This window comes from Acomys russatus, chromosome 1 (genome assembly GCF_903995435.1).
Source record: "Acomys russatus chromosome 1, mAcoRus1.1, whole genome shotgun sequence".
NCBI lineage: Eukaryota > Metazoa > Chordata > Mammalia > Rodentia > Muridae > Acomys > Acomys russatus.
In genome coordinates this window covers 121,415,667-121,428,236 of record NC_067137.1, presented here as the reverse complement: position 1 = coordinate 121,428,236, position 12,570 = coordinate 121,415,667, and positions in this window count along the sequence as shown.

Genomic DNA, 12,570 nt, shown 5'->3' with positions numbered 1-12,570 from the left:
ATTACACAGAGTAGGTGAATGCATAGAGATACCACACATTAGAGATGAAAGAAGCATGGCAGGGGATTCCCTGGAGCAGCTGCACAAGGCGTATGTCTCCTTCCTGCTGATGAAAGGTATTGTTCTCAAATGGTAGTGATATTTTCACATGTCAGTGTCTTAAATATTACTAAATGGTACCCTTCATAATGTTTGCCATTGTAAGCTGTGTTATGTGTGCTCTAACACAATAGAGTGAATAAAAAAAAACTCACTTAACATAACAACAATAAAGTTAATTTAAATGTTCTTTGGAAAAATATGTCCTCTTCAGTTAATTTTTTAAAATGTAGGAATGTGTATTAATTATTGCAGAGTTTAACTTGTCCATAATAATTTGTAAACAGTATTACAGATTAATACCTGTGCATGAAAATAGAAAACTTTTCATGTATATTTGCAATGCCACAGAGGACAGTATGCACAAACTTAAACCAAGATATGGCTGTTCAAAGAAATTAATGTTTAAACAGTTATCACTGATGCTTTTGCACTATTTATTAATAAAATTGTACATTGTCTACTTAAAAAAAATAAATAAATAAAATGTAGGAAATCAACAATATATATAATTTTCACTCAAAGAATATCGATTACTGGAGGGTGGACCAGTAAGGAAGTGGCTACTTGGTACTAGAAAATGGGGAAACAGAAAAAAAAAAAAAAAAAAAAAAAAAAAAAAAAAAAGAAAACTAATGTTGGTGGAAAGTTGCAATATATACATCAACATGAGCTTAGACAGGATCTCATTTGTTGATTACTAAACAGAGACATTAGAGGCCATCATCAAAAAGTGTTCCTAATTGATTGGCATGACAGTCTGCAATGACATTCACTCGTGAAGATGAAGGCAACGTGAAGAGAAACAGGTGTAATTCTTGGTAGTTATACAAATTAGAAAAAAAACTGAACGTTTTTTTATTAAACTTTCAAATGCTGGGTTTCCATTCTGCACAAAGAAGAGACTTCACAAATGCTTCAAGGAGTATAGACCAGAGGAATCAGGAGTGAAGTTTATGGGAAGGCAAAGCTTGGGGTTGTCTGAGAAGCCTCGGAAATCATGTGAGGGGGGTGCTTTCCAAGAAGACACCTAAGATTAGAAGTCGGGCATCCCAAGCGTTGTTCTGAGATGGGCCATGGCCAATATGTGCTCATAGTTGTGCCCAGAACACACCAATACTCAGGAGCAGTTGAGGATCAGTAAGGGATTGACAAGTCCTGACTTGCGCATGCTGAGAGCATGTACGGATGGTGTGTTTGAGATTTCCCCAGTGGAAGCCACTCTCAGATGTCCAGAAGGATTGAATTTTTGGTTATGACATCTCGCCGCACGGTGTGCTGTGGGTTCCATGCCTCTCATACCTTATAGTTTACAGGCTGATATTGACCAACTGAATTTACTTCTCTTCAAAGGCACTGGAAAATGCGAAGCCCAGCTCAGTCCAAAATGAATGGGGGGTTGCAGAGGGGGGCGGGAGGAAGGCGAATGATTTATACAATCTGAAGGGAAACCAGGACTGCCCTTTGAGAGGCCCCACCCGGCACTGGATCGAAACAGATGCAGAGACCCACAGCCAAACATTAGGCAGAGCTTAGGGAGCCTTGTGAAAGAGTCCTCGAATGATTAAGAGAGCAGGAGGGGTCACGAACTCCACAAGGAGACCAACAGAGTCACCTAACCAAAGGCCATGGGCGCTCATAGAGACTGAACCCCAATCAAAGAGCATATGTAGACTGGACCTAGGGGGTCCCCTATATATATGTAGCTGATAGGCAGCTGGTATTCAGCTGGGGCTGTCTCTGACTCTGTTTCTGATTTTGGATTGATCGCTTTCTCCTAGCTGGGCTGCTTTGTTTGGCCTCAGTGGAAGAGGGTGTGCTTAGTACTGATGCGACTTGATGTGCCGCGTTGTGGGGGGTGGGGATCCCCTTTTCTGAGGTGAATGGGAGGGGGAAAGGGGAAGAAGGCTAGAGGGAGGGACCAGGAGGGGAGGAGAGAGGGGGCTGCAATAGGGTTATAAAATGCATAAATAAATAAACTTTAAAAAATGAGTGGTGGTGTCATTTATAAAGATTAAGCAGGACATTGGTACTGGAGAGGGACAGAGCACACCACTACAGTCAAGGACACAATATGATGGAATTTCTCAGGGGAAAGACACATTAAGGGGACAGAATGGAATGACGTCACCATCCATGACCCTTGAGCTCCGAGAAGGGGATGCTGCCTAGAAGCAGGTATGGGTGAGAAAGGGAACTACTCTTGTGCTAAGGAAAAGGTCTTAGCTGAGCAGGACTAAACGTGAGAACAGGCAAACTGGACGGTGAAGATTAGAAGCAGAGAGGTACATGGGAAGCAGTAGACACCACGACGGTGTGTTTGAGTAGCACCAGGACAGGAAGACAAAGCGCATATGATTTCTGAAGTGGACACTAGCTCTCTTTTGAAGATATAAAGGAAAATATCATGTAGTGCCTACTGGCCGCTACCCTGGGGCTGTTCAAGATGATGCCAACTTCCGAGCCTTCATGCAGGGATTTTATTTGTTTGAAACCATAGGCAGGGGCGTATGCAAATAAAGGCTTCTGTCCTCTAATAACCAGCTCAGCTGTGGCTCCTACAGCCTGGGCAGAGAGGCCAGTATTTTCCCAGGTCTTCACAGCCTCTCATTGTTCACTGGATTAATTCAGAGGACATACCATGAAGTTTGGGCCGAGCTGGGTTCTTGTTTTGACAATTTTGAATGGTAAACATTATGGGGAACTAAAGGATCTAGCACATGCGTGTGTGCGTGTATATGCATTGTGTATATACGTGTGTGTGTGTCCATCTCTTACGTACACCTTTGCTATGCTCACAGGTGTTCACTGTGACCTCTATCTGGTGCAGTCTGGAGGAGGCCTTGTTCGGCCAGGAGGGTCTCTGAGACTCTCCTGTGAAGGGCCTGGGCTCACACTCAGCGACTACTACATACACTGGCACCGCCAGGCTCCAGGAAAGAGCCTGGAGTGGTTAGGTTTCATCAGAAGCAAAGTTAGGGGTGCCACAACAGAACATGCTCCGTCTGTAAAGGAGAGATCCACCGTTTCAAGAGATGATTCCAAGAACACTGCCTACCTTCAAATGAACAGCCTGAGAGCTCAGGACACAGCAATGTATTACTGCGCCAGAGAAAGAGACACAGTGGGTAGATGACAGTGTGAGCCCAGACAAAAACCTCCCTCACTGGGTGCTCAGAACCAGCAGGGGGCACTCAGGACTAGCTGTAGGCCCAGGTGGAACAAGAGGTGGATTTAGAGTTCATGGCTTTAGTATGTTATGGTCATATGTTTCTGGACTGTTTTTGCATTTTTTTGCTGTTATGATGCATTTGTATTTTTTGTATGCATTCAAAGAAAAAGTAAAAGGCAAAATGCATTGTAAAGGGAGAATACATATTTCATACACTAGTAATTTATCTGTCCACATATTTTTAACAGAAATCTTTCAATATCCACAAAATAACTCAGAGGGTACACAATAGCTATATATCTATATTTAGATAAATATATGAATAAAGTTTTTAGTTAATTGCTTAATACAATTATTATTTAAATTTCCCTAAACAATCAGACTTAATGTTGACTCATCCAGAACTTTGTTCTGTGACTCCCCTCTGTGCCATCTTATTTCAAATAATCCACTTTAATATAATCTTTTTTCTACATTATGAAAATGTTATGAATGTTTTCTGTGTTTTAAATGTGCCCATATAATTTAAAATATTGATATAATAATTATTCCATATTGTGCCCTTAAGCTTTGGATCACTTTTTATGCCATAAACATATAACAATCAGTTGAAACTTCATAATATTTCTTTCTTTTTTTTTTTGGTTTTTCAGGACAGGGTTCCTCTTGTGTAGCACTCACTTTGTAGACCAGGCTGGCTTCGAACTCACAGCGATCCGCCTGCCTCTGCCTCTCAAGTGCTGGGATTAAAGGCGTGCGCCACCACGCCTGGCACTACAATATTTTCTTAATTACCAGTTATACCATTCTTTACTCAAGCCATGGCCTTCATTTGTTTTCTAAAACTCAGACCTTTCTGGGTTTTTCTTCCATGTCTTCTGACCTTCTGAGCCTTGCAAAGTCTACATGAGTAGCAGAAGTCGGTGTCCACCATACCAACCAGGCTGAGGGTCACTTTTCTTTCACTGAGTGATGCCACAAGAAGCAATGCTTTTGTAAGTGGGTAGTTTTTCCTGGAGAAGAAATAACAAATGAGTGCAATATAGGCACAATCGTTGTGGATTTAAGTAGCATTAACAAGCCTGGTACTACACCTCTCATCAGGACTCACAGGCCCAGGGTTAACTGACTACTATTATTTTTACTAAGTGGACATATTACCAAACTGGCCTGTAAACTTGTTTCTGTCTACCTGAAGATTAATGAGATCTATGGGGAGTAACTCAAAATAAACTCACAACTGACCAAAACACACACACACACACACACACACACACACACACACACACACACACACACACACACCCCACAACAATAACTACAGAAAAGGCTATAAATTTGAAAGTGATGGGGGACAAGATTGGAGTTCGAGGAGGCAGGAGAAGAAATTATGTAAATATAGTACTCATGTATGAAATTCTTAAAAAAATGTTTTAAAATATTACCAACTATTTAAATGATATAGGGCATCATAGCAGGTCTGCCAAGTTGGGAGAGAACTCTGGGATAGTCCCACTGATAGACCAGACACAATCCCAGCCTGGTAGACTTCTAGTCGAGCCAACACAATAAGTACCTGGTTGCAATTGTATTGGGATACACTCTGAACTCAACTTACAGCGCAAATTGAATGTGGCTCTAGAACCTAAGGCTTTGTACTAGATTTGGTGGTCTATTTACAGGCTCTACTGCAACATGGTCATCAATCCATTATTACTCTACCCAAGTCTGTCGCGAGGGCGAGGGAGAGGGAGAGGGAGGGAGCTGAATAGAGAATGAGTTGTATTGTCTTGAATTTTCTTCGTGGAAATGGAAAATCACACATGAAACCTGTGATGATGGGTACTCGGCCTGGGGCCAAACCTTGTATCTCAGGATCCACAGCTTCAGTTTGCTGAAGGAGAGATAAACCTGTTTTTTTTGTTTTGTTTTTGTTTTTGTTTTTTTTATGATCCCAAGTGTGGTATGGGGAATGGTCTTGTGAGAGAACAGATGCAGTTAATCCACTAGAAGACAAACCACCTCGTGTGGGAGTTTGATTGTTGCCAGCAGAAAAGATCCCATGAACAGACTCTGGGAGAAGATATATAAATGAGCCCAGAACTGGAGGCGGGGCCTTTGGAGAATTGGGATAGTTTTGGCTGTTCATCGCTACACTTCGAGACCCTTCTAGAGAGAACCACTCGACAAAAGGTTTTGGGGCTCCGGCTCCTGCTGAGGTTCCAGGTTCTGGTTATTCCAGGTTCCAGCAGAAGAAATTGTGCTGAACACGCCAGGAGAATCGTTCCTTGGAACCGATATCCTTACGGTTTTGTTATTGTATTCTCTAATCTCCTTTTTCTATTGCTTAGGTTAGTTGGGTTGTAAGGGATGTATGCTTGGTTAATAAGTCCATAATAAAATATATTGGTTAAGAAAATTGAGCCTACCATTTGCACTTTGACTTCAGAGTCAACACTCACTTTCCATAAAGGGAGCAACAAAGCTGAAGTCACCATCTTACCAAGAAGTTTTGATTCTACACTCCCTTTTCTTGTTGTCCTCTCCCTGTCACTCAAAGATGAAGGTCCTTCCATTGTCACGTTACACATAGAAGGAAGTTGTATCAGAAGTGTGTAGCAGGGACTAATTTCTCTACAGGCAATGTATCTTCGGGTTTCTCCCGGATCATCACTTTTTCATTCTTAGCTATCCCTGAGGTTTTATGTTGGAATCATTCAAATATTGTACATAGCCAAAGAGATCTATTCACCAATAAACATCCTCATTGATGAGGCACACACAAATTTGCACCGCTCCAAATATGGCTTTCTTCCTATGATCTGCTTTTCATTCAGCTAACTCCTTAAATTTACCCCCACTTGCAAAGGAGATAGGCTGATATGAAAGTCCACTGTATTAAACATTTTCTGCCTGAACTTCAGCCCTGTGTTAAGAAATGTCATTAGCTAAATGGCCAGTTTGAATGTTTGTGGCATCTGGAGTTCCCGAGCTGTAGCACAGAATCTGTTGAAGTTTTGTGGCTACAATGAAGATTGTTATCCACTGGCTCTAAAACATTTCCAATTTCCTTAAGACCCACTATGCGCTTACCGTTCACATTTGTTCATAATATGTGAGTTTAAAAGCTGGTGTTGGAGCTGGAAGGATTGCTCAACAGGTAAGAACATCTATTGTGCATTAGAGGCTGGGTATGACTGCACACATCTGTAGCACTCAGTGCTTGGTGAGGAGAAATGTTCACTGCACCGTAGCCCTAGGTTCTGCGCAGAGCCTGTATTAAGGAAACAAAGCAAAGAATGATATAAAGGAACACCAAATGGACATGTGCACACACATGTGAGAGCGTGAGAGCAAGTGCATTATGCACAGATAGATATACTTTACACACACACATACATGTGGAAAATAAATTCCTAGGATTTCACCCACCCATCCTCTAAAAATTATCCAAAGGATCCAGAGAGTTCTAGAAACCTACAAGTAGAACATTATGAAAGGCAGATTTGGGCCGAGGGGTCCCGCTCAAACTAAGGCACCAGCCAAGGACAATACAGGCTGTAAACTTCAAACCCCTACCCAGATCTAGCCAATGGACAGAACATTCTCCAAAGTTGAGTGGAGAGTGGGTATGACTTTCACACGAACTCTGGTGCCTTGTATTTGACCATGTCCCCTGAAAGGGGAGACCAGGTGGCACTCAGAGGAAGGATAGCAGGTTACCAAGAAGAGACTTGATACTCTATGAGCATATAAAGGGGGAGGAAGTCCCCCTCAGGAACAGTCATAGGGGAGGGGAATAAGGGGAAAATGGGAGGGAGGGAAGAATGGGAGGACACAAGGGATGGGATAACCATTGAGATGTAACAAGAATAAATTAATAAAAAATTTAAAAAAATTATCCAATAACAGACACATCAATACTCATACAAGCCAACATCCAACCTCAAGCTTATAATACAGAATAACTTATTAAAATAACACACATGCGGCCAGGTGTGGTGGAAACATGCCTTTAATTCCAGCATTCTAGATGCAAAGACACACTGATCTTTGTGTGTTCGAGGCCAGTTTGGTTTACATAGTGAGTTCCCAGGCTAGTCAAGGCTACCTAATGAGATCCTCTTACAAAAAACCACAAACAAACAAACAAAAACAAAAACAAAATAAAATAATACATATGTGTATTCTTGCAAAATTTTATCCATCCAAATGTCAAGATCAGCTTCCTTGAAAACAGCGTTTTTACCTTTTCGGTGTGAACTCAGAGGAGTGCAGCCTCACAGTTCTATTTCATGTAGTCTTCCTGCTTTAAATGCAGTGCGTATATAGCTTGCTTCAACTGTCACAGTCTCCTTCTCTCTATTCTATTTCCTGTCTACTTCTAACAAGGACAGTTGTCATTACTGTAACTAATCTATCTTGGGAAGGTTATGTAGACTTACCCTCAGAAATCACACTAGATTCACACGGAACATGATGAAACATTTTTAAAATATCGAGGAAGCATAAAAAAGCACATCATCCATAGTGCACTGTATATGATTCCACTTATGTTACATATGCCTTGTTGCAGGGTATTTGACCCCAGTGTGGTCCCTGAGATTGTGGACTGTAAATATCGGTTTCTCTGGCTAAACCCTAACACACAACTTTAATCCAAGAACTTTCCGTTCATTGTAAAGAGGTGATTAAGGTGTGGATCAGGTAGTCCTGACACACACTTTCATCAAAGAGCTATCTGTACACAGGATTTAATTAAGTTAAACCCTAGGTCAAGAGGCAGAGCAATAAATCAGCTGACAGGAATTAAAGAGTAGGAGAGACTTTGAATGGAGAGGTATTTAAAACAGTGTGTAGAAGTAGAAAGCGCTTTTAGCTCTTTACCTCTTGAGCTCCTTAGCTCCTTGGCCTTTGGCTTTTTGGGCTTTGAGCTAGCAAGCCTGTGGCCTTGGGTTTTTTTGGCCTTTCCCTCCTGGACTTTCAGGTAAGCTAGTGAGCCCTTAGGGCCGTCTCCATTGGCACATGAACTGAGTAGGAAGGTCAGTTGGGTTCTTTCTTTGCCTCACTGAACTAGCAGGTTTTTACCCTAACATCTGGCTCCTGAGTCTGTGGGAAGGATTGTAAGCTTTGTCACAGGTGAAAGCAGTCTTGGCGGGCTTTGTCCTTGGACACACCATGGATACTTCTTGAGATTAACCTTGAGATAGACTGGGTGGAGCCATCCAGGACCTGGAATTCAGAAAGCGGACCTGGGGACACCACATGGACTATTGTGTTTCTAATTGACCCTCAATGGGAGAGGAAGACCACCCTTGCACATGAGAGACAGGCGGGTGGAGAGGACAGAGAGTAGCAGCAGGTTCAGACCAGGCTTGAGCGCAGGTGGATCGGGAAGAGGATCAGCGAACAGGCTGGACCAGCGCTCAGGCCAGAGACACCTAGGGACCTGTCCTGTGGAACAGATACAGGAAGGTTCACTCTTGTTTCCCTTTAATCTTTTTTTCCCTTTTGTGTAAGTTAGTTGGGTTGTATAATAAAGTTTAATTGTTAAGAAAAAGGGCCAACATGAATCTTTACTGGGATTTTCTTTTAAAGCAACAATATATAAACTAAAAACAATTCCACATAAAGACTAGTTGGTATGTGTGATGTGTGCTCAGGTGTGAGGATAGAACATGTGTGGAAAAACCCCACAGAGAATTAATAAAAATACTTTGGTTAAGGCATTGAGTTCTCTGAGTTGATCTGGTCATGCTTATTTAAGGAAATCCCAGGTTATCTGTATCAACTTGAAATAACATTATGGAAAAGTTCAAGCTTCTGTGAGACTTCTGGCTTCTGAGAGACCAGCATCGATGAGGTACAAATCTAGGAAGTGTTTTCTGAAAGCACAAAGAAGCTGTGTTCCAGAGATAGCCAAGGTTGTACCTCGTGCTGCCAGCTGCACTTGGTAAGGTTTAAGAATTACTCAGGTAATACAGGCTTTAAAGGCATGAAGTTGTCATGGAGAGCAGCGGAAGCTTGGCACTGTGAGAGGCCAGAAAGGCCAATGGTGAAGGTACAGCCTCAATGGCAGTTGAGTTGAGGCTTGGCGTCATGAAGAGAGTCTATGAGAGGCTATTGGTGAAAGCCTAGTTGCAGCAGAAGACCCAGCATTTTTGGAGATGCCAGTACAATGGGATGACCACCAAGGTCAGTAGCTTCATGAAATGGAGCCAGCTAGAGCCTAGAAGGCAAGTTGTGTGTGCAGCAGAGGGGAAAGCTGCAAAAGTGACCCGAGCCCACAAAAGTCTTTGTAGCTGAACTTGAAGCAAATATATTTTAAGAAGTATCATGTAAACCTAAATATCACAATAAGCTCTGAAGAAGATGAAGTTAAAAACACACCCACTTCGACAGATACACAAAACACATGGAAACAATATATTAAAGAAATGACATAACTATTATCCAAGACCCAGTACCAACTAGCCAATTCCTCTATGAGAGAATTCAAACTTACAGAAACAGCTGAAATGCCTCAGAAAGAATTCAGAGTAATTCAAAAGAACTAACAAACACACAAAAGAGCCAAACAAACACCCATAAATTAAGGAAATCTATCCAAGATCTTGACAAGACAGTTTCCAAAGTGAACATAACAGCTAATATATTGAGAACAAAGCTCAGAATGTGGAGGGAGAAAATAGCAAAGATATTAAAACATTGAAAAATTATCATACAAAAGTCATTGAAAAGCATGAGATGATCAGTAAAAAAAATACAACAAATATTATCATTAACAGACAAGACCATGAAGAAGGATATATTTAATTGATGGAGGGCAAAGTTGAGTAAATAATATAAACAGACATTTATAAGGAAAAAATTGAGTATCATGAATATTTCTAAGAAGTCCAGGAAATATCAAAGAAACCAAACCTAAGAATTCAGGGTGTAGAAGAAGGAACAGTGGTAAAATTTAATGAAAAAGACCAACTAATTATAGAGATTATAGCAGAAAATGTACCAAATTTACAGAAAGAAGTAGGCTTCCAAATACAAGAGTGCATGTAGAACTCCAAACAGATATAACCATGGCATATTGAAATCAGGATGTCAAATATACAAAGTAAAGAAACAATACTAGAAGAAGCATAAAAACCCAACTAACATACAAAAACAAAAATACCGAAATAACCCAGACTCTTTTTTCATCAGTAACCATAGAGACCAGAAGGACATGGAATGTTATATCTCAAGCTCTGAAAATAAACAACTGTGAACCAAGAATGCTATACCCTACACAGCTATCTTTCAATATTAATGGAAAAATAAGGGTACTCTGAGAAAAGACAAATTAAGGCAACTCGTGACAACCAAGTCATCCCTGCAGAAGGTTCCTAGTGGGATGTTTTACAGGAAGGAAGATGAAAGGTAGCCCAACTACAGATAAACAATCTAGACAAGGGAAAAAAACAAACAAACATGTGCAACACAGCAGCTCATCCAATGCTTAAAACTAATATGGAAACAAGAAAAGAAATTGCAAACATTCCAGGAAAAACAGAACAACTCAACAAGTTTATAGGAAATAGCAAACCTCTTTCTACACGAACCTTGAATGTAAGTGACCTCAATGTAATACCAAAAAGATCCAATAAATGGATCAGATTAAAAAAGAAAAAAAAGGGCTTACTATATTCTGTCTTCACAAAACACAAAAATACCCTGTTATTATCAAAGAATGAAAAACAAACAATCAAGCAACTGGAAAATATAAAAAAGCTGATGTGGCCACTCTCATATCAGTCAAAGTAAACATTCAAATAAATTAATTAGGAGAGATTAAAAGGGGGCATTGCATAATAGTGAAGTAAACAATTCATCAAGAAGATACATAAGTATATATATAAAATCAATTAGGAACCTTTATGCACAAATTTTTGGATACCCAATTTTATAAAAAAAAATGCTAAAAGGCTCCACATAACTCTTTACACAGTAAGAATTTAGAGCTTCAACACTTCACCCTCAAATTTAGAAAGGTCTTCCAAACTAAAAACAAGTAAATCAATTCAGAACTAAAACCTACTACAGATGAAGTGGACTTAACAGGCTTATAGAGGATATTCCACCGAACAGCTAGAGAATATGACTTTTTCTCACATGGAACCTTCTCAAAAATCTTTCACATCATAGAACACAATTTAACTCTAAACAAATGGAAAAAAATACCTGAGATAATTCCTCATCTCCTCTCAGAAAATAAAGGATGGTTGTGTCCTCAGTCCTCAAACGTCTATCATCCCTTTAAGGCTCACAGAGCATTTTGCAGTATAAGAGCTGGAAGATGGGGAGAAAGACTATAAAACACTATGCTTTGGTCATGACAAAGCACATGCAACAGTGAAGTCAACAGCAGCTACAGTTGCTTACATTGGACCTGTACAAGATTAACCATATCAGTAGCCAATATTGGATTGTATAGGGCTCATGGTGTCCTGCCACCTCCCTGAACGAGTGACCTTTGACAAATCCTGGGTATGCAGGCAATTATCTTCAGATGTATACTCAGGGATAAGCCCCCCAATCAAATAGTGTTCCTCCCATTAGACGCTCCGCTAGATAATCTATTTGTGTAGATGTTAAACTCAATCAGTCAGAAAACAAAACAAAATGAAATAAACACGGGAAAAGATCTTATAGGGCAGAGGGCAGTCTGACAGGCATACGAGGTAGGCAAGAGAGGTGAAAGCCATTTGAGTATATTATATATGTGTACGAAATTGTCAAAAACCAAATTTAATGAATAAAAATGGATGAATAAACAATTAAAATATTTTTCAAAGGGAATTCTGAGACCTTAATCACACACACACACACACACACACACACACACACACACACACACACACACACTCACGTACACATTCTCTTACTGGGATCATGCTTTAGGTAGGGTATTTGTCTCCCTCTCTGCCATCGTAACTCTGGGCAGTTAGTGCTGCATTTTGGCTTCTGTGAGCAGAATCAGAAGAAACCGCATTTAGTCTCAGGAAATCTGTTATTCTGCTGGGTGATGATGGTGCCGGACTCTTGGCAGGTGGGAGCCTCCTCTGTGCTATACACCTCCAGAAAAAGCCTACATGTCCCGAGAGAAAAGAGCGTGAAGTTTCGTAGAACGTGTGGAGCAATCTCTGAGAAGTCCATCAGGATGTCAGTGCACACATCCAAGACCAGGTCACCCTGAAGCTGAGCTCTGCTTCCACTGAGGACACAGACTTCTATCACTGTGCAGTAGACACAGTGAGCAG